Raw genomic sequence first — 23,467 nt, forward strand, 5'->3', positions numbered from 1 at the left:
GAGGTTTTCTGAGTGGAGCTTTTCAGTGCCCATATTTACAATAGCTGAAAACCTTTGAAATGCCCCATTCCATCATTCAGTCCTTCCAGCATTAGAGGATTTATGATCCACAGATATTGGACTGGCAGATCCGGGTATTCTGAAGTGCAAATGATGGATTATGACTTTTTAAATGTCTGTCTGACTATGTAAATTATTGTCCCCACCCCATATCAATACACTTTTTACAGGTGGAAGGCTGAACATCACATGGCACCCTCCTTAGAAACTCAAAATAAAGGATCCCGAAAGCTGCTCTGAACACTATTCTGACTCGAGTGGGTTTTGCTAATCTGCCCTTCCCCCTCCTTTTCTTCCCTTTGCCAATGGCCAGCTGAAGATTGACAGCCCGGGCTACCAGCAGTGCCTTTGCCTGCCACGTTGCAGCTTCTGAACTCTCAAACTTGGCAGGCTCTCAGGCCAGCATAACTTCAGGACCTGATTGGTCCTGGGGATGAATGCGCTGTGGGCATACGCTAGCACAGGGCCAACTTGTTTTGGAAACAATGATAATTAAAAAGCAATTCTCTTTCCTTCCTGTTTGTCCATGGAAAGTGCAGCCATCAAGCGTGACGAGATGTGGCAGGCATTTAGGCAATGCAAGAACGATGAGTAATGATCAGGACGAGTTAACCGCAGGGGGTAAAAAGGCCACAATTAAGCATCCTCTTAAAACCAGAACTGAACTTAATACAGTAGAGCTAAACACTCTCCTTTAATTGAAATACCCCCTCCCTTTGAGCTTAGTGATTTAATTAACAGCTCTCTCCAGTGCTGTGCAGGCTGGATGTCTCTTTCTAGAGATGTCTTCAGAAGCTCACATCCTTAGTGCCCTAGCGTGGCACATGTTGGGCTCAATAACAAAGGAAAACCGCAACAGCTTTCTTCAAAGGCCCAGAATGAGCCCTCACAAGGTAAGAAGCATTTGGCACCAGGAAGGAACTGAGACGTGTGTATTCAAGATTTTTTAAATTACTGTTGGTATTTCCAAGTCTAGTGCCATCGTTCCGAAAAGCAGGGATGAGCTCCAGCTGCAATATTTAGGGCTGTTGTATCCATGTGTGTATCTTTCTCAATCACACCGAAGTCTGCACGTGGTTATGATGAAGGGTTTTAGAAAGGGCTTCTCTGCTGAAGAGAAACCTCCACTGTGATACAGGCAAAGTGAGAGCTCACAAGAAGAGAGTGTGAGTCTCTTGTCAATCTGCTTTCGTAGCGGTTTGACAGAAAACCAAACAAAATGTTTAGTTTTCCAATATGACACGATAGAGTGCAGCAAAGCACTGCGACACATGCCTGCCTTTAGTGTATGAGTTGTCCCACTGGATGAACAGATTTTTTACCAGCATTAAAACAGGTTGGAAACTAGTTTTATGAGAGTTGATGGGCAGGGTGTTGGAATGGGTCATGGAGTACCGTAAAAGTGAAGATAAGTAGTTGGAGGTAGCGAAAAAGGAACCAAGAGGAGTGAGTTCACTAAGGGCTTGTCTACCCTGTGCATTAGTCTGCACTAGAGGGGTATATACGTTCTAGGATGATGCGCACTAGCTGGCCCATGTGGACCCTGCTGGTGTGCATGAAAAGTTCCCTAGTGCACACTAATGGTTGAAATTGGATGACATTAACACACACTAGGGAACTTTTAGTGCATGCCCCCAGAGTCCACCTGGGCCAGTTAGTGCATCACATCCTAGTGCACACTAGAATTTACACCCTCTAGTGCAGACTAATGCACCATGTAGACAAGCCCAAATTCTCACATTTCATCCAGGATTGGGAAATGCTCCTGCATTAGATGGAAACAACAGAAGCATAATGCAGTAATCAGTATTTTCTAGGCCTTTACTTGCTTCCATGTTTTCAGAAAATTGGAGAGGTTTGTTTTTAAAAAAAAGAAGCACTCTGGTTATAAGGAAATCATGATGATGAAAAATCCCAGTGAACAAAGGGGAAAATTGGAAGGAATAAAAGTATCCAATGCTAAGACTATCGGGGCCCGCAGACAATGGACAAATGGGACAAAAGGAAAGCAAATCAGAATTACAATGGTACAGCAAAAAGAACAGGAGGACTTGTGGCACCTTAGAGACTAACCAGTTTATTAGAGCACAAGCTTTCGTGAGCTACAGCTCACTTCATCAGATGCATTCAGTGGAAAATATAGTGGGGAGATTTTATATACACAGGGAACATGAAACAATGGGTGTTACCATACAGACTGTAACGAGAGTGATCAGGTAAGGTGAGCTATTACCAGCAGGAGAGCGGGAGCGGGGGGAACCTTTTGTAGTGATAATCAAGGTGGGCCATTTCCAGCAGTTTACAAGAACGGTAGGAGGGGAAATAAACAAGGGGAAATAGTTTTACTTTGTGTAATGACACATCCACTCCCAATCTTTATTCAAGCCTAAGTTAATTGTGTCCAGTTTGCAAATTAATTCCAATTCAGCAGTCTCTCATTGGAGTCTGTTTTTGAAGTCTTTTTGTTGAAGAATTGCAACTTTTAGGTCTGTAATCGAGTGATCAGAGAGATTGAAGTGTTCTCCGGCTTGTTTTTGAATGTTATAATTCTTGACGTCTGATTTGTGTCCATTTATTCTTTTACGTAGAGACTGTCCAGTTTGACCAATGTACATGGCAGAGGGGCATTGCTGGCACATGATGGCATATATCACATTGGTAGATGTGCAGGTGAACGAGCCTCTGATAGTGTGGCTGATGTGATTAGGCCCTGTGATGGTGTCCCCTGAATAGATATGTGGGCACAGTTGGCAACGGGCTTTGTTGCAAGGATAGGTTCCTGGGTTAGTGGTTCAGTTGTGTGGTGTGTGGTTGCTGGTATTTGCTTCAGGTTGGGGGGCTGTCTGTAAGCAAGGACTGGCCTGTTTCCCAAGATCTGTGAGAGTGATGGGTCGTCCTTCAGGATAGGTTGTAGATCCTTGATGATGCGTTGGAGAGGTTTTAGTTGGGGGCTGAAGGTGACGGCTAGTGGCATTCTGTTATTTTCTTTGTCGGGCCTGTCCTGTAATAGGTAATTTCTGGGGGGAACAAAGGGTCTTTCTGTCTGTGTGACGCTTTTGCCGGGAACAGATCAGGAATGCAGCTCAGAACTCCTGTAAAAAGTTAGTAAGTAATCTAGCTAGAAATGCATTAGATTTCTTTTGTTTAATGGCTGGTAAAATAGCTGTGCTGGATGGAATGAATATTCCTGTTTTTGTGTCTTTTTGTAACTTAAGGTTTTGCCTAGAGGGATTCTCTATGTTTTGAATCTGATTACCCTGTAAGGTATTTACCATCCTGATTTTTACAGAGGTGATTCTTTTACTTTTTCTTTAATTAAAAATCTTCTTTTAAGAACCTGATTGCTTCTTCATTGTTCTTAAGATCCACGGGTTTGGGTCTGTGTTCACCTGTACAAATTGGTGAGGATTTTTATCAAGCCTTCCCCAGGAAAGGGGGTGTAGGGCTTGGAGGGATATTTTGGGGAAAGACGTCTCCAAGTGGGCCCTTTCCCTGTTCTTTGTTTAATACACTTGGTGGTGGCAGCATAGGGTTCGAGGACAAGGCAAAGTTTGTACCTTGAGGAAGTTTTTAACTTAAGCTGGTAAGAATAAGCTTAGGGGGGTCTTTCATGCAGGTCCCCACATCTGTACCCTGGAGTTCAGTGACTACTGAATCTGCAGGCTCATTACCATGTGCTGTTGCTATGTGAAAATTCAACCCTAAAGGAAAATCATGTATTGCAATTCCTACAAGTCAGAGAAACCATAATGAAAAAATCATATAACAGGACAGTCTCAAGAACAATAATATCAGGGATTAAGAAATCTAAGTATATTGCCTAGGCTTATGTAAATATCAGAGGTACTGCCATAAGACACTTTGGCTAAGAAGAATGAAGCACATTCAGAAGTTAAAGCACAAGCTTTCTTGACAGAGTAAGGAATGTACTAAGTCACATAGGTTACTATTCAGGCTAACATATTCTGCCTAACATACACTCTTTTTCTTTTTGTGTGTCCATTTATGAATGACTGGCAAACATCAGATCTGGTGTGACACTGTATTCACATCAAAGGAACAGAGCTCTGCAGTCACTTCATACTAACATCGTAGTCACTTCATATTCACATTCCTCTGTGGTCATTTGGAAGAGAGATCACAGTCAGAAAACACAGAAACCTAGGAATTGCCAGACTGGTCAGGCCCAAGGTCTAGCTAGCCCGACAGTGGCCGGTGCCAGATGCTTCAGAGGAATGTGCAAGAACCCTGCACTCAGCAGATGTGGGTTAATCTGCCCCTTATGAAAGTCTCCTCCTAACCACTAGAGATTTGTTTAAGTCATGAAGCAGGAGGTTTTATCTCCCTTCTAAAACTCAGGATATTCTTATTATCTATATAAACATCCAACAACTCTTTCAGTCTTGCTAATTTCTGGCCTCAACAACATCATGTGGCTTTGAGTTCCACATCTGAATTATGTGTTGTGTGGAAAAAGTATTTTGTTTGATCACTTTCGCATTTGCCACGTTTCAGTTTCACACACTGTCCCTTTGTTTTTGTGCTGAGACAAGGTGAACGGAAGTTCCCCCCCTTCTCTAGACCATTCATTCCTTTGTATACTTTTATCATGACTCCTCTTGTTTGTCTCTTCTCTAAGGTAACAATCTTTTCAATCTCTTTTCATATGAGTTTTTCCAGGACTCTAATCATTCTCATCATCTGTACCTGAACCACCTCTAATTCTGCAATACCCTTGAGAGATGGGGTGACGAGTACAGCACTTGGTAATCCAGATGAGAGCAAACCAGTGGTTTATACAATGGCAGTATAGTATTTTCTGTATTATTCTCCATCCCATTCCTTACACAGCCTACTGTGTTCTTTGTTTTCTTTGACTATAGCTGCAAATTGAGCCCTGGTTTTCATTGAACTGTCTACAATGATGCCCAGGTCCTTTTTCTAGTTTATATTCTTAATTTAGAACCCTTTCAGATGTATGAGTTAAAGTTTTCCTCTCAAACTTGCATTACTTTACATTTGTCCTCACTGAATTTCATCTGCAAATGTGTTGCCTATTCACCAAGCTTGGTTAGGTTCCTCTGAAGTTCTTCAGAGTCTTCTCTGGATTTGACTCACCGGAATAATTTTGTGCCATCTGCAAATCTGGCCCCTCACTGCCGTTTTCCAGACTGCTAATATATAAATTAAACAGCACAGGTCCTTGTGACACCCTGCTGTTAACCTTCGCCATGATGAAAACTGACTATTTAGTCCTACTCTTTGTTTCTTGCCTCTTAGCCAGCTTGTGATCCATGATAACACTTCACCTCTCACCCCAAGGCTTAGCTGCTTTAGTAGCCTCCTGTGAGGGACTTGGTCAAAGTGCCTCTTGAAAGTTTAAATAAATTGTCAACTGGTTTTCCTATATACATGAATTTATTCACATTGTCAAAAATTCTAATAGATTAGTGAGGTCTGATTTTACTTTGCAGAAAAATAGCATGATCTTCCAGGTGGTTTATGATTTTATTTTTACTTATTTGTTCAACCAGTCTATCCAGGACAGGGGTAAGGCTTACTAATATATATTTGCCTGGATCAACCTAAAGCCTTTTTAGGATAGCTACAAAATTTGCTACCAACTAATTCTCTGGTATAGCTTTTAACAAAAGATTGCACATTTTTTCTAAAAGCTCTGCCGTTATGTTTTTAAGCTCCTGCAGAACTCTTGGCTGGACCATCTGTCATCAATTTGTGTCCGTATCTCATCTTACCAGAAAAGAGCAGGCCCAGGGTAGGATTTCCCAACATCCTTTGTGGTAAAGTGTGATAGGTCTGCTAAGCAGAGAAATACAACTCCCATCAATCTCTCCCCTCTGCACATCCCCATCCTACTGGCCAGGTAAGGGAAAAGGACCTGAATCAGCAAGTGGCCGGGCTCTGTTTGGGGACAATGCCTGCATGGCTAGCCAGGAGCGGCAAGAAAGTTGAAGCAGCAGCTGAATGGCAAGCAGGGAGCTGGAGAGAAGCTGATTTCAGAGCAAAATCCTCAGGAACTGTAGGCAGAGCCACACGTGGAACAGGCTGTGACTGTTAGACGTTACAGCTGGGTGCAGGTCCAAATGGGTCTTGGGGGAGTAGCAGTGCCTGGGCAGGGAGCCAGTGCAAAGGGTCCCCAGGGGAAACACTGAACCTGGCTTGGAAACCCCTAACACCTTATTTGCTTGAATAGAGACTTGATTGGAGAGAATGCCCCAGGCACTAGGTCTGAAGAGCCCTGACTCTTGATCGAACTGCCCCAGAGACCCAAACAAGAACTGCTCTTTCTCACTTTGCACAGTAACTCTTAAAGCCTCTATATCTATTGTATTTGTGACCTTTCCTTTTCGGGCCAGGCCTAGTAAAATACCCTTTCCTGTGGCCACATGTCTGAGTGGTTATTGCGCCCCACCAGGGCAAGTGCCTCCAAGGTCTAGCTGCTGAAGTACCTACAGTGCTTGCTTCCAAGTCGTGATACACCTGGCATGCTACCGGTGCTCCAGGGACGTGAGGTACTAAACAGCTCCAATCATCACAAAAAACAGGGGCGCATTTTTTCAAATCATTATTTTCTCATGGAAATGTTCAGTTGGAAATGTTTTGGCCAGCTCTACTTAGACAGCCTCCTCTTAAGCTGCAATTGATTTATTGGTTTCATTATCTGGAATACTGAGGAATTTTAAAAAATCATTAATTTAAAAAAACAAATCTATAGGCAAGTGTGCAAGACACGGCACTGTGGAATCTGACTGTCCTAAATGAAAGGCAACAGATATTATTCACGGTTTTGATTTTCATTCCCTCTGAAAGCCTGCTGCAGACTGAGAGCAGGGTGGTACACGGAGCAGGGAGGTGGGGTGACTAGGGTTGACAGGTGGTAGGGGGAAGAGGTTGCTCTGAAAGGGTGAGTGTGGTTGAATGGGGCTGGAGAGGGGCAGGGGGGAGATTCAGTGCCTGAATAGCAGGGGGATGACAGCTTGTTCTGCGGAGAGGGCTATATTTGGGGGGCTATGTTGGAGGGTCCAGGCAGAGTTCTGGAGTGGGAAACCCCATCCCTCTGCGCCAGGGAATGAGTGCCTGAAAGGCTCCCCCTGGCACTGCTGCACACAGCTGGGGGATCTGTGGCAGGATCACAGGGGCAGCCCATGAAGTGCAGAGACACTGGGACTCAGGGACTGGTCTCTTTACCCCCGCCCTCCATCACATAGCACTGGTCTCCCTAACACAGCTCCTGTCCACACACACACATCTCTCCTTTCCTCCAGGCCCATGCATATGCCTGCTACCAACTGCCCCCCATCTACACGCTTGCCAGGATGAAGTCCCCCCATCAGCTAACTGTGACCTCCTGTCTTTCTTCCTTGCTTCTGCCTGTGTTAAAACACGCGTAGCAGGGATGAGCTCTTTACCAAGCAGTCCTGTTTGCTCTGTATCCACAACCTCACCTCATTGTTACTTGCCACCCCATCAAATTTTGTGCTATCTGAAAAGGTCACCAGCAATTCATTTATATTTTCTTCCAGATCTCTGCTAATGGTGTTGAAGAAAATTGGGCTGGGAACTGATCCCTGCACTAGAAGCACTTTCTTCCACTGATGATTCTCTAACCACAATATTGTGACACTACACCCCATATTCTTCATAGAGATATTGTTATGATAGGATTATGGCATAACTCTGATGTATTTCATGCAAGATCGGTCCTGTGAGAGATCTTTGGGAAGGTTCTGATTTACTGACTGTGATAATCCTAGTTGTATGCATGCATCATTTCTGTATCTGAAGTTAGGAATATTGACTATGTAACTGTATTACAAGCATATTACACCTGGGGAACGCCTACTAGGCAAAAGACACTCAGTCGAGATGGCTGGCTGAGAAGGACCCATTCAGGTTAATGAGCCATTAGGAAAATAATAGGCCTTAGAAGAAGCTTGTTTCCCACTGGGGAGCCTTCCTGAGGATGCTAAAAACAGCCTCTGAGTTATGGCTGCTATAACACTACAGGGACATGTGACCAGGTCACATGGTGCTGTACTCCATCTTGGGATATCAGTGTTTTCCCACTGACTGGCATTGGAACCAAGCTTTGAGACAAAGGGTTCCTGCCATATGCAAAAGATATTTAAGGTAGGGGAGAGACATCACTGTGGTTCTTCACTGACTCCCCACCCAAAGAGACTCCTGGAAATACCTAAGGAACAAAGACTGAACTGGGGGTAAGTGCTGGACCCAGGCTAAAGGGATTTCCAGCCTGTGAATGAAACACCTGAGGATGCCAATGTATAAGTTAGTGCAGCTTGCTCCTTAAGAGCCTGCAGCCTGCTTGAATCATCATTTAGGGTGAGAATTTGCTATTCATATCCAATCTATGTAGTATATTAAGCTTAGTTTGCATGTTTTGTTTATTTGCCAAGTAATCTGCTTTGATCTGTTTGCTATCCCTTATAATCACTTAAAATCTATCCTTTGTAGTTAATAAACTTGTTTTTGCTTTGTCTACAACCAGTGTGTGTGGAAATCATAACTCAGGGCAGAAAGCTGTTGTGTATTTCCTTTCCACATTGAGGGAGGGGGCGAATTTCATGAGCTTATGCTGTACAGATCTCTGTGCAGTGGAAGAAATGCTGGTCTCCCCCGTGAAATCTGTATAGTACAGGGTAAAAGCCCACAATGGACCAGACATCATGGTCTGTGAATCTGGTAGGTCCCTGAGCATAACCAAAGCTGAGACGAGCCAAGGGGTGGCTGCCTGGCTGCAGCACACACAGACCTCGCTGGCAGTGACTTACATGCTGGAGACTGTTTGTGAGCAGTCCAGGCTGCAGGCTACAGCCACAAACATTTCAAAGAGCACCCCTGTTTAGAGGGCAAGGATGCCACAGCTACTTCTTAGTCTGGATTATACGCTGGTATGTCACACACATAGCTACTAGCCCACCTTGGCAAGCAGCTGAGCATATCAGCTTAGCACACACAGAGCACTACACCGAGATGTGCTCCTTCCTGGAGAAGGGCAGAAGTCTGGATCTCCTTGGTGTGTGGGGAGAAGAGGCTGTGTAAGCCCCGCTGAGACTCAACTGAAGAAATATAGATGCAGGTTGTACTGGGGATGTTAAGCCTGTGACACAACAGGGATGAGCAGCCGTTGGGGGTGAAAGCTAAGGAACTTCAGCAGGCATGCCGGCCAGCAAGGGAAGGCAACAGCAATCTGGAGCTGCCTCACAGACCTGCCGCTTCTACAATGAACTGCACGCTGTAGTTGGGGAGACCCCACCAGCACCACAAATGGGACTCTGGACACTTTGTGAAAGCCGAGTGTGAAAACCCCTGTAGGGCACGGTGAGGGGAAGGGTGAGGAGCAGAGGTGTCGCAAACCATGCGGTGTCCCTGGAGCGGCTCAAAACTCTGCTAGAGTCCAGCCTGTCCTGCCAGGTGAGCACAGGCATGCCCAGTGGTGATGAAGGGGAAGGAAGCTCAGGTAAGTGTGTAGATACATTATTCCTTATAAGCATTTTTGCTTGCCTGTTTTGTGCCCCAAACGTTCCCTCCCTCCCTCTGTTTCCCCCTCTTCCTTATTTAGAAATGGTGCCCAGCCCATCCATGTGCTTACAGAATAAAGGCATGGACTCTTGATTCTTCACTTTACTTTTAGAACCAGATCAGTGTCCTGTGCTTGGACAGAGGCAGAAGAAAGAGGGAGAGGTGAGGTTTGCTTCTCCATTCAGGATGGGTGCCACAGTTCTCTCCCTGTGGGGTATCGTGTTTATCGTGTTTATCTGAACAGAGAGGTCTCTTTTGTCCTCTCGAACGATCTTGATTAAATGTTCATGGAGATACTCTGCAACCCTCTCCCAAACATTTCTAGGAATAACAGCCTTGGTTCTTCCTCTGCAATGGGAGACAGTCCCACAGCACTCCATGCTGACTTCTGCTGGGACTATCACAGGAACCAGGCTAGCAGCCTATGGGCCAGGACAGCTTTGCGGCATCAGGAGCAGCAGAGGTCTCTGGGCCTTTGTTGCACTGAGGAGTCCAGCCCAAATCACTGCTGCCAGTAAAACTATTGCCAATAGGCACTGCACTTCCCTTATATCCAGATCTAGAAGCAACCGGCATCTAAACCTCTGTGACACTCTGCATCTTGGGGGATCACCCAGCACCCCCGTCTTCATCCTTATAATATGATTGTGTGGTATCCAGTGCAAAGTTTGTCATGTTGGGTGTCTTCGGAAGGCTCATGATATACTGAGCACTGTTGTTACAGGTTGTAATTTCATGTATGTAGTTATGAGTCTGAAAATGTGTCCTCATGGCTTAAAATAAGCCCAGGCAAAACTCTCCAGGAACAGAGGGTCAGTTCACACCTCATCAGGACATGGATGGGACAAATCCAGCCCAGCCTCACAGGAACAAAGGACACTGGCCTAGGCAGCAACAAAGGATGTGTTGGACTCTCAAGTGACTCACCCCCCTTCCCTTGGCCAGTTTGGGACTATGATGAGGTAATGCTCTCCTGACCTTGAATGGGGGGACAAAGCGAAGAGGGAAGAAAGAACATGATAAAAAGGAGAGACATTTGCCCTGCTCTCTCTCTTCCATCTACATCTACAGACATCACCACCCAGCGACTGAAGCGCTGATCAAAGGGAAGAGCCTGGCTGAAGGGCAACCAGCCAGCCTGTGGTGAGAAGCATCTAAGTTTGTAAGGGCACTGAAAGTGTTAAGATCAGCTTAGAATGCATTTTGCTTTTATTTCATTTGACCAAATCCGACTTGTGCTTAGATTTTAAGTGATTGTAAGTCAATCTTTTGTAGTTAATAAATGTGTTTGTTCTATATAAATAAATAAATTTTGTGCATTTGGTTTGAAGTGTGTCAGAGACTCCCCTTGGGATAACAAGCCTGGTGCATATCAATTTCTTTGTTAAACTGACAAACTCATATAAGCTTGCAGTGTCCAGTGGGCATAACTGGACACTGCAAGACGGAGGTTCCTAGGGTTGTGTCTGGAACTGGAGATATTGGCTAGTGTCATTCGGTTGCACAATCCAAGGAGCAGCTGACATGCCAGAGACTGTGCAGGAACAACCTGGGAGTGGGGGTTCTCACAGCAGAGCAGGGTCAGGCTGGCTCCCAGAGTAGAGGATTGGGGTGACCGAGCAGATCACCAGTCCAGATAACCCCAGGGGAATGTCACACCCTCCCATGCAACAATCCCCCAATCCCTATGCTGCGCCATACTCACCATGGCTTGTGCGTCCTGCGGGGCTCCCAACTGGAACTGCCAGTTAGCGTTTTTTATGAAAGATCTTTATGGGAACAATGTGAGGGAGCTTGAGACTTTTCTTTCCCTTTCGGTTGTGACTGTAAATCTAACAGTGTGTTTGTCTGTTTTATCAGCATCCTCTGACTTGGTGGCCTTGAGACATGCCCCCTCCACACATCAGGTGAATGCCTGACCCAAATCAGGTGAATAAGGAAGTGGACCAGGGAGGATATGTTCTCCGAGAGCATCCAGTCCTCTCTAGCTGCTGACTGTGAACACAGGGATTGGAGGGGCCGAATGGCCAAGAGCAGGATGAAGGATCAGGAGTGGAGAGATCGGATGCTAGAAGAGAGGCAAAGGGCCAGAGCTGCACCAGGACACAATGGCAACACACACAGATGGTGCAGAACATTACTGAGCTAAATCTCCATACACAGCAGCCTTTCCCATCCATGGAAAACCTCATGATCGCTGCTCCCTATGCCCCCCAGCATAACAGATGGCAGCCTGGCATGAGCCCTTACCCTATCACTCCACATGAGAGTTTTATTTTTTGAGAATTAGATCATATTTATGTCTTAGTTTGCACCAAGCAGCCATGCCACATTACAAAGCACCACCCCACCCTCGAAGTTCCTGATGGGCATCAATAACCCCCACCCCCATAGCTAAGATCTATACAGCTGGCCACACAGGGCACACATGCATCACATAACAGTACTATGGCTGACTGTTCAAGTGATATGTTAAGTCCTCCCTCAATGGTATCGCTCCATGGTTGACTCTTCTAACAACACTTGTGTCTGGCAGTTCAAATTCAACAGAGAGCTAGTCCACTTCCCCCCGCCAGTAGCCATTCCCCTTTGCTTCACAAATAGACAACAGGCTGCAGTAATGACCGGACAGTGCTCCTGGGGGCAAGTAGGAGCCTGAGGTTTGTGATGGGGAGTGGGGCCTGTGGACTCACTCGCTGCACGAGGCTGCTGATGTCAGACCGCCCCGCACCCCACCAGAGAGCACGCACACAGTGCCGGAAGAAGATGGGACGATCGGAATGAGAGTGAGAACAGAAGCTCGTAGGGAAGCTGGAGAGTCGCGGGAGGCTGCCTGTCGTCTCCACATGGCCATCCACAGCAGCAGCAGAAGTGAATCAGCAACGCAGGCTGAAATCCTGGGGCAGAGGGATTTTTGCATTGATCCCACTGAACGTAACTTAGCTGATATTTTGGCAGAACTGATCTCCGGGAATCCTGGGTACCCTCAGAAACCCAGGCTGAGCAGCAGCAGGATTCATGAAAAGTACACAGGGAACAACAGTCACCAGATGAGGGGAAACCCATAATTCCATTTTATTCCCCCTCCCCACCATGTCCCTGTGCTCCGACTGTCCATCCCCGAGTCCTGCTATCTCGTTCTCTCCAGTAATGCCGCACCCAGCGATTCTCAACCTAGCTACCACTGTGAGCCACATATGCAGCTCTCTGCCGCCACACAATATATATGCTACCTGTATGGCCCCGAGGATGTCACATGGACCGCAGCTGTGTGCTGATTTGGCTGCAAGCGGGCTGAGACCACTGCTTCTCTTTTTCCCTTTGTCAGTCTACCTTTTCCTCTTTTCCCACCTTTTCAGTCACTCCCTTCCTCCACCTTGTCTTAGTCCACATTTCTTCTCTACCCTCTGCTCCTCAATCCGTATTTCCTATCTCGCCTGTTCTTCCCCTGGGGCTAAGTGGCGCTGTGCCCTCGTCTCTGGGGATTTATGTTTGAATCCTTCCCAGGTCGCAAATGAAAATGTGTTCCTTTGTCTCTCAGTCCCCAATTTGTACATGTCAGAAAACCAACACACACTTCCGCTTGACTGGCAATCTGCCCGAACGAGAGCCAGGACGGGAGGAGCAAGATTAGGCTAAAATACCACAGCAGAGCTAGCGAGGTGCTGAGGACTAGACTAACAGGGTGTGCCACGTGTCAGGATTGCAGTGCACTTCCAAAGCTGTATGGAGAAGGAAAATGTGTGTGCACTTACTTGCCTGAGTCTAGCAAATGCTATTAATTCTTCAGTGCCACCAGGAGTGTAAAGTTCAGTGGACGCAGTTTTAAATAGAAACATAAAAGCCTTCCCTGTCCACTGCCATACCCAGCAGAACAGCCTCGTCCCATTTGCAAGCTCAGCCTGCTTCACTCAACTGACCTATGGTTTTCTGAAAGAGGAACTGCTGAGCTGGCTGCCAGGGGTTCTGAATCTGTCTGTTAGCTGTTCTAGCTGGGAAAAGTGAGTAAAGAGCCTAGCAAGGCAGGTGTGATCAGGGTGATGTTTACTGGAGATAGTTGCCAGGGTTTTTATTTAGGTCTCTCATTTCTTTTGAATTCTCATTGAAGGTCTGGGAGAGGAAGAGACCATTAGAGATGATAAAAAGCACTCAGGCAACCTTAATTCTGGTGGTTCCTAACGTCCGAATGCTTGCCTTTGCAACCTTGATAACATTCTTTCAAAGCAGGGTTTTGAAAATGTTATTTCCTAGGTTGCTGTGAAAATGCAAAGATAAATTTCATTTTGTGCAACTGTAAATCCTTTCTGTCTCTCCTGTTGGAGCTGGTCCACTGAGTATAAATAACTAAATATTAACTAGGGCACTCATCTTGGGAGACCCAGGTTCAAGCCCCTACTCCAGAGGAGGGACTTAAACCTGGCTCTCCTACCGCCTAGAGGAGTACCCTAACCACTAGGCTATGCAGGAGTTTGGGGGTGGTGTAGCGCCTCTCACATGAAAAAAAAAATCAAAAGGTTCTGATGAAAAACAAATTCTGAAACACCAATATTTTCCACACAAAGGAACTCTTGTTTTCTGGACAGTCCTACCGAGGACAGACGCTCTGGGCAGGGCACAGGCAAAGCAACAGCCGCTACTTTCTCTATCAAAATACCCTTTGGCCTGGAGCCCTAAGCTGATTTGCACTGGACTGTGAGACAGGAGACGATGAAGTCAAGTCTCATCTCTTCTACTGTCTGGGAATATTTCTGTGTTCTTCACACCTTTTTTGCAAAAAGAATTCTGTAGAAACTGTTTGTGGTCAGTTCAGTTATCTAAATACAGAGGGTCATGCACACTAGCGGTGTAAATAGTTACACTAGTGCACGTTGCCCTTGCACCGAATAAAGAGAAGGGGGCTGGCTTAAGGCAGTAGCGGTGGTGAATTCAGTGTGCAGATTCCTACCAAGGCTAGACATGTCTCTAACACTTCACTGCACCAACATACTGCCCATCGCTGAACTCTTCTAGAGACCCTATGGGACAATTCTCTTCAAAGGCAATGAAAAGCAAAAATAATTGTTTGTGCCCCTGTCTCGTGTACAAACAAGGCCTACGATGTCTCCCTCCTGTAGGGAAGTGTGAGGGGTTATGTGCATCTGGGGTGGGAGAAGAGCTGCTAGTTTCTTACATTACAATTAAATATCAAGGAGATTTGGTCCTGGAGTCATCTTTCTTTTGCTGGCAGACACTTTGAATGGGATGGAATGAGGTTATCACAAGGGGCTGAAAAGTGAGTTTTACCTTTCCTAGCATGGAAACGAGGGAGAGAAGCTGCTGAGTCTTAGAGCCTATCTGCACTACAATGAGACAACAGGCGTGTCTTTTCTTAACCCATTACAACACTGTTCCATTGTGTGGGGTAGATGGGACCTAGCCATACCAGAACCATATTCAGGCTTCAGCACCGTTAGGGAATGTGGTCAAGAGTCTGTCTGCGGTAAACAGGGGAACCGTGTCCATGCTGCAGTTAGGTCAGGGGACAAGCATTGTTGTAAGGAACCCTGAGGAGACTGTCACTATACGGCAAAATGTTATTGTTATTTACTGCTGATGCAGATGCTCCCAAAACTACCTAAGACTTAACATCTTCTGCGCTCTCAGCTCATGGTCAGGAAAGCAGCAGTTCAAGGTTCAGGCTTTTTTTAAAATGTCACCAGCCCGCCAAAGTGGCCTCCAGCAAAAAGACGGATGTTGGCCCCGGATCTTTCTAATATTAAAACGCTCCGTTCTCACTTTATTTTTTTCTCAGGTGGGGAATCACATTTCTGAGACCACAGACACATCATAAATGAGCAGCAAAGGACACAAGGATATTTTTAGCTTGCAGTTTCCCTTTAAATTCTAAAGTCCCTACACTGTTTCATCTTTTCCACAGGACTAGGCCTTTGTCTGCGAGGGAGACGCAGGGAAAATCTTGCAGGCTACATAATGGAGACGAGCACATCAGCAGTTCCTAGACTGGCAGGTATGTCAGCTTTGCTCGTAGAACTTCCCTCCTCAAGGTGTGTGAGCAGGAATCCCTGGGGGACCCTCGCCTTCCCAGATGCGTGTCTTGGATGTGGATTCCCAGGAAGTAATGGGAATGGTGGGGGGCTGTGGGAATGAGGCTGGAATGACTCCTGTGCTCCGGCCTGGCTTCCTGCGGAGGGGAAGAGAGCAGAGCCGCCTTATCCTGGCTGGAAAGGAAGGACAAAGGCATTTACTCACTGAGCCACTTCAGAAAGCAGAGACACGGACAGAGGAACAGCTCCCGACATCCTGCTGCAGCAGCTGCCTCCGGATGAGAGACGGAGAGTGGCTGCTTGGAGCTGTGGCAGGGCTGCTTCAAACTGTCAGCTCCGCACCAGGTGGGAGTGAGTAGCTGGCGCCTCATTGCCTGAGATCCTCCGAGGCAGGCTAGGCAAAAGCTGCTCGGCGTGTGCTGCTGGAGAGGACGTGCCCGTTGCGTTAGATCCGAAGCCCTGCAAAACCAATGGAAGCGGCATCTCTGGAGAGCACGTCTCACGGACTCACCCCATTTAGAAATGGAAAAGACCACGAGGTGCTGCCGGCCGCCGCAGGACTGTGCCCTAGCATGCCTGTGCTAGGCTTTGCCAGCGTATCCATGTCTGATCCACCAGGCCGTTCTGCTGTCTCCAACAGCTCACTTCCCCCCGAAAACCAGGAGCTCTACAGTAACTCTGAAAAGGCCCAGCTGAACTTGGAGCCCCGTTGCACCAGGCACTATACACACAGGGCAAGAGAGCCTTTGCCCCCAACACAATTAGCGTCTAAATGGACAAGCGAGACACTGAGGAGTGAACTGACTTGCCGAGGATCAGTAGCAGAGCCGGGTATGGAACCCAGGCTGCCTAGCCCACAGGTTAGCACCCTAACCACAAGCTCACCCTCTCACTACGCAGCAAGGCAGAAGGATACACAGCGGGCACTGTAGGCAGGTATGGAGGAGTATGCAATATGCAAGGAGTATGGAGAATCCGGTCACACTACTCCAGAGAAGGCAATGACCTCACAGAGCCGTTAATATCCCCAATTAGTCAATACTGAAGGCGTGGGAAAAGTGAGTCTATGTAAATATATGCACCAGTGCTTGGTGTAAAGTCTTCTGCAGCTGCACTTTATTTCAATCATCCTTTGTCCAGTAACCGTTAAACCAAAAATGGGAGTACCTGACATGAGAAGCCACGAAAAATGAATGCACTGCATTCGAGAAATGCATTAACAGAGTTCTGCAAAATTACAACAAGGAACCAAGAAGGATGTAGGTATAGTGCTTCATAGTAGGCTTGTATAGACAACTTTAATTTGTGTGATGATTTAAAAACATGAGTTAAATCTAATAAAATGGTCATGAAACATTTTTCCATTTTTACTTTGGTGCCATACAGCCCGCCTTTGCCCTAACCATCTCACCCCTCATTGGTCCTCACCCCTTCCCCTGTATTTTTGAACCCCCAACTCAATTTCTGTGAAAAACACTACAGTGAAATATATTTTCTGTGCGATACTTGTTAATATCACATTCTGTCAAAAGCACTATTCGGCATCAATTACTCTGCTATTTACATTAGGAGGATATTTTTTTTTATTTCGCTAGGCTGCTTTGCTGGCTCATTTGTTTGTGGGAGAAGCCTAAACCTCTAAAGAGCTATTCACCTCACTGAAAACACCACATCAGTTTTGCAATCGAACTCTTTGCCTCCCCACCATGGTTTATCTGAGTTTGAGATCCTCAGTAGCAACAGTTATAATCATCCTATGCCATGTTTTATGGATATCATGAGCACTTTACCAACTGCAGGCTCAGGTATGGCTCTAAAGCTTGAGCAAGGGTGTGGAAGAGGAGAAGGTCGCACATTTTCAGGCAGCAGTGGTAGGAGCGGTGTTTGTGCTGGTGGAAGCCGGCGAAGCTCTGGGGCCACCAGGAGCACTGGGGAGTGAGGGTTGCCCTCACCAGTACAGAATGGGTGTAGCAGCATACACTCCATACAGTGCCTGGCTCCTCTGGGGTGCTCAGAAAAGCTGGCAGGGCCATCTGCCCCTCTCCGTCTGCCATCAGGGTATTTAGGCAGCAGCAACATTATAGCTTCCACATGCATGGGAGTGTTTGGGGGAGGGAAAGGGCATTTTGGCCCTCTTCTCACCTCCACCACCACTAATGTCTCTGTATGATGGCAGCCATATTTTGACCCTGTAATAAATAGATAGGAACTGCTTCTGCCAGGAAAATTTTCAAGTGAGCATAGATGGCCCTCAGTAAGGGAAACAGGAAATGAAAAATACTTCTCTCTCCTTTCTACCCAGCCCCCGCAAGAATAAAATATACCTGCATGGAGACAAACCCATCTGGCTTATCTTTACCCTACAGACTTCAAAATCTCTTTCTGAACAAGCCCTTGCATCCCCAATGAGACATTACCCCAGGAGCTGGCTGGAATCTGCGCTCCCTTTGATCAGAAACCTCTCTCAGTCAAGGCCACAGGACAAGTGCCTTGCTGCCTTCGCCTGCCTGTCAAGCTGATGAACTGTAATGGTCAGAGATTGCACCAGCCTAGACGTATGTTGAACGCGAACCCAAAGGAAATCCAGGCTGGGTCGTTTGGAAGCTGAAGACTTTATACTTCCATCCCACACCACTGTCAAGTTTTAGCAAATTAGGACAAGTCAGCAAATAAAAACAACCTTATATTCTTGGCGGTGATGGGGGACTTTAGCTACTCAGGCATCTGTTGGGAAAATAACACAGCAGGGCACAGATTATCCAACAAGTTTTTGGAATGTATTGGAGACAGTTTTTTGTTTCAGAAGGTGGAGAACGCTACTAGGGGAGAGGCTCTTCTAGATTTGATTTTGACAAATAGGGAGGAACTGGTTGAGAATTTGAAAGTGGAAGGCAGGTTGGGTGAAAGTGATCATGAAATGATAGTGTTCATGATTCTAAGCAATGGTAGGAGGGAGAACAGCACAATAAAGACATTGGATTTCAAGAAGGCAGACTTTAGCAAACTCAGGGGGTTGGTAGGTAAGATCCCATGGGAAGCAAGTCTAAGGGGAAAAACAATTGAAGACAGTTGGCAGTTTTTCAAAGAGACTTTATTAAGGGCAGAAGAGCAAACTATCCCACGGCATAGGAAAGACAGGAAGTATGGGAAGAGACCACCCTGGCTTAACCAGGAGATCTTCAATGATCTAAAAATCAAAAAAGAGTCCTACAAAAAGTGGAGACTAAGTCAAATTACAAAAGATGAATATAAACTAATAACACAAGTATGTAGGGACAAAATTAGAAAGGCCAAGGCACAAAACAAGATCAAACTAGCTAGAGACACAAAGGGTAACAAGAAAACATTCTACAAATACATTAGAAGCAAGAGGAAGACCAAGGACAGGGTAGGCCCATTAATCAATGAGGTGGGAAAAACAATAACAGAAAATGTGGAAATGGCAGAGGTGCTTAATGCCTTCTTTGTTCCGGTTTTCACCAAGAAGGTTGGTGGTGTCTGGACATCTAACATAGTGAATGCCAGTGAAAATGAGGTAGGATTAGAGACTAAAATAGGAAAAGAACAAATAGAAAATTACTTAGACAAATTATGTGTCTTCAATTCAAGAGGGCTTGATGAAATGCATCCTAGAATACTCAAGGAGCTGACTGAGGAGATGTCTGAGCCATTAGCCATTATCTTTGAAAAGTCATGGAAGATGGGAGAGATTCCGGAAGACTGGAAAAGAGCAAATATAGTGCCAATCTATAAAGAGGGAAATAAGGACAACCCAGGGAATTACAGACTAGTCAGCTTAACTTCTGTACCTGGAAAGATAATGGAGCAAATAATTAAGCAATCAGTTTGCAAACATCTAGAAGAAACTAAGGTGATAAGTAACAGTCAGCATGGATTTGTCAGGAACAAATCATGTTAAACCAACCTGATAGCTTTCTTTGACAGGGTAACAAGCCTCGTGTATAGGGGGAAAGTGGTAGACGTGGTATATCTTGACTTTAGTAAAGCTTTTGATACTGTCTCACATTCCCTTCTCAGAAATAAATGAAGGAAATGCAACCTAGATGGAGCTACTATAAGGTGGGTGCAAAACTGGTTGGAAAACCGTTCCCAGAGAGTAGTTATCAGTGGTTCACAGTCATGCTGGAAGGGCATAACACCTGGGGTCCCACAGGGATCAATTCTGGGTCCAGTTCTGTTCAATATCTTCATCAATTATTTAGATCATGTCATAGAGAGTACACTTATAAAGTTTGTAGATGGTACCAAGCTGGGAGGGATTGCAAGTGCTTTGGAGGATAGGATTACACTTGAAAATGATCTGGACTAACTGGAGAAATGGTCTGAAGTAAACAGGATGGAATTCAATAAGGACAAATGCAAAGTACTCCATTTAGGAAGGAACAATCATTTGCACACATACAAAATGGGAAATGACTGCGTAGGAAGGAGTACTGTGGAAAGGGATTTCGGGGTCATAGTGCATCACAAGCTAAATATGAGTCAACAGTGTAACGCTGATGCAAAAAAAGCTAGCATCATTCTGGGATGTATTAGCAAGAGTGTTGTAAGCAAGACACGAGAAGTAATCCTTTCGCTCTGCTCTGCACTGATTAGGCTTCACCTGGAGTATTGTGCCCACTTCTGGGCGCCACATTTCAGGAAAGATGTGGACAAATTGGAGAAAGTCCAGAGAAGAGCAACAAAAATGATGCTCCCCGGCCCTGATCTGGCCCAGCCAATGGGAGCTGCACCTGTGGGCAGGGGCAGCGCGTGGAACCCCCTGGCCACCCCTAAACCTGGGAGCTGGACATGCCGTCTGCTTCCCAGGCACAGCGCCACCAACCGGACAGTCAATGGCCCAGTGAGCGGTACTGACTGGCGCCACCAGGAGCCCTTTTCGACCTGGTGTTCCAGTCAAAAACTGGACACCTGGTCACCCTAGGCTCTTACTACAGCCTGACTCTGACTTCTGGCCTGGCCTTGGGGGGAAGAGCTGTAGCAGGGGCCAGGGCCATGGGGAAAGAGGAGGGCAGGCGGCAGGGGTTGGGGGGAAGGAGGGGCAGGGGATGTGGACACTGAGGGGCTCTTGCATGTGTCCTGCTTTTGCCTTTTGAAAAGGTGGTCAGCCTAGTTCAGAGCCCAGCTACTGGTTCAGGCCATACAGGCGAAGTAGGGGCTCCAGCTGGGGACTTGGTGCTGAGCAGCTCAGCAGCATCAGGCCGTAGGTGGTTGTGAGCATGCCCACTCTCAAATTTAGGGGACTTTACAGTTGAAATGCTTACAGGGTTAGGATGCAGCTGAGCAGGGGCTTTGAGGATCTAAACTTTGGTCTTGGGTGTCTAAGGTGGCCTTTAGGCACCTAAATCCCTTTGATTCCTTTGTTGACCAGCTTAGGTGCTTCTGACAATCCCTGTAGGCCCCTGTCCGCATATGTAGGCGCCTACATATATTTATGGACCTGGCCCTAGATGCTATTGTAAACAGTTTCCATAATATTAAGTAAAAAACAGAAGTATTTGCTATATAACCATTTAGTTTAACTATTGAAAAGTTAAAGTTTTTGTGGTCGCAAAAGGGGCACTGCCAACTTTAATCAGATGCAGCCAAAATTTCTTTTTTCCTACTGTTGGTTTCAAGAAGGAGGTGTGGTAGATATGCTGGAGGGTAGAGATAGGATACAGAGGGACCTAGACAAATTAGAGGATTGGGCCAAAAGAAATCTGATGAGGTTCAACAAAGACAAGTGCAGAGTCCTGCACTAAGGACGGAAGAATCCCATGCACCACTACAGACTAGGGACCGAATGGCTAGGCAGCAGTTCTGCAGAAAAGGACCTAGGGGTTACAGTGGACGAGAAGCTGGATATGAGTCAATAGTTGCCAAGAAGGCCAATGGCATTTTGGGATGTATAAATAGGGGCATTGCCAACAGATCGAGGGACGTGATCGTTCCCCTCTATTCGACACTGCTGAGGCCTCATCTGGAGTACTGTGTCCAGTTTTGGGCCCCACACTACAAGATGGATGTGAAAAAATTGGAAAGAGTCCAGCGGAGGGTAACGAAAATGATTAGGGGACTGGAACACATGATTTATGAGGAGAGGCTGAGGGAACTGGGATTGTTTAGTCTGCGGAAGAGAAGAATGAGGGGGGATTTGATAGCTGCTTTCAACTACCTGAAAGGGGGTTCCAAAGAGGATGGCTCTAGACTGTTCTCAGTGGGAGCTGATGAGAGAACGAGGAGAAATTGTCTCAAGTTGCAGTGGGGGAGGTTTAGGTTGGATATTAGGAAAAACTTTTTCACTAGGAGGGTGGTGAAACACTGGAATGCGTTACCTAGGGAGGTGGTGGAATCTCTTTCCTTAGATATTTTTAAGGTCAGGCTTGACAAAGCCCTGGCTGGGATGATTTAGTTGGGGATTGGTCCTGCTTTGAGCAGGGGGTTGGACTAGATGACCTCCTGAGGTCCCTTCCAACCCTGATATTCTATGATTCTATGAAAATGTTCTGGCCCAAAAGAATAATGCAATATCTGGTTACAGAAACAAGAGAATCTCGACTAGACGTAGAGACTTTATTTTATCTTTGGCACTGAGGTAACCACTCCAGGCATACTGTGTCCAGTTCTGATGTCCACAGTTCAAGAAGGATGTTGATAAATTGCAGAGGGTTCAGAGAAGAGCCAAGAGAATAATTAAAGAATTAGAAAGCTGCCTTATAGAGGAGGAAATGGTGTCACAGAAGCAGTATGATTCTAGGATAGAAGCCCCTCATGCTGTCCCCACTTTGAGAGCCCCAAGAAAGATGTTGTGGGGTTTGGGAGGGATGGAATTCCTCACCTCTCAGGGAGATAAGGGCACGGTGATGGCCCATGCTCGTTCCCAGCCAGCCTCTTCCTCACGCCTGGGAAATGCTCTCCACGGTGGTGGATTTTTGTGGGCTTACCTGTAGAAAGGCAGGGTGAGGAAGGGACACTTCACTATTAAAAAAGCTCTGTAACAGTAACCCCTGGAGTGAGCAGCGACTGACCTCTGCCATGGGACAAGGGTATAACCTTTGGTAACCCTAGTCCAGATCACGTGACTGGGGCTAGGCTGTAAAATTTCAGTTTCTTGCCAGCTGCTGCCCCCGCTGCATGCTTCCTGCCCAGTCCCCCTTCAAACTGAGGGATTCAGGAAGCATGTGGAGCGGGCAGTAGCATTCCCTCGTTCCCCTGAAAGCAGGTGACATGACAGAGAAACCAGAGGGAGTGAAATCCTTCAATCCGCATGTGGCAGGGGCATGGGAGAGCTGCAGTCCAGTGCTGTGGGAACATGAAGGGGACACCCTGATAGGCAAAGACATTCAGTAATTCTAAGAATACTGTGGTCAACATAAGGGAAAGGCAGAAAATAAGGGAAAGGCCAGTTGGGAAAGGCACAAAACTTGCCACCAGATCAGATAATTGAGTATCATGTTACAGACCTACATGACAACACTAAGTCACGTGAATCTGAACAGTAAATAAATGGACCAATTAGAGACAGAATTACTTGTAATATAACCAGGTCAAAGCAATCACATGATGCCGTGGGGTGCAGTGTAATGCATTCAATAAAGGAACCATTTTACAAGCATAAGTCACTCTTGGCACATACTGCAAAAAAATATTAAAGCAAAATACATGCTTGAACATACAGCTGAAGGACAAATCTATGCTGATGATGATGCAGGCAGAGCTCTTGGCTGAGGCTCTTAATAAATATACAAAGCAAATATCTGGTTGGTGATAGTAGAAGTAAATGAACAAAAAATTAA

General features: G+C 46.2%; 1 long non-coding RNA gene across 1 annotated transcript; it reads left to right on the top strand.

The window, feature by feature from the left end:
- Window positions 1-819: 819 nt before the first annotated feature.
- LOC142068596 (uncharacterized) lies at window positions 820-17,024 on the top strand. Its single transcript, XR_012664480.1, has 2 exons — window positions 820-953; window positions 11,485-17,024. It is a non-coding gene; the product is annotated as an uncharacterized LOC142068596 (long non-coding RNA).
- The last annotated feature ends 6,443 nt before the right edge of the window (window positions 17,025-23,467 follow it).

Source organism: Caretta caretta, chromosome 11 (genome assembly GCF_965140235.1).
Source record: "Caretta caretta isolate rCarCar2 chromosome 11, rCarCar1.hap1, whole genome shotgun sequence".
In the NCBI taxonomy this organism is placed as follows: domain Eukaryota; kingdom Metazoa; phylum Chordata; order Testudines; family Cheloniidae; genus Caretta; species Caretta caretta.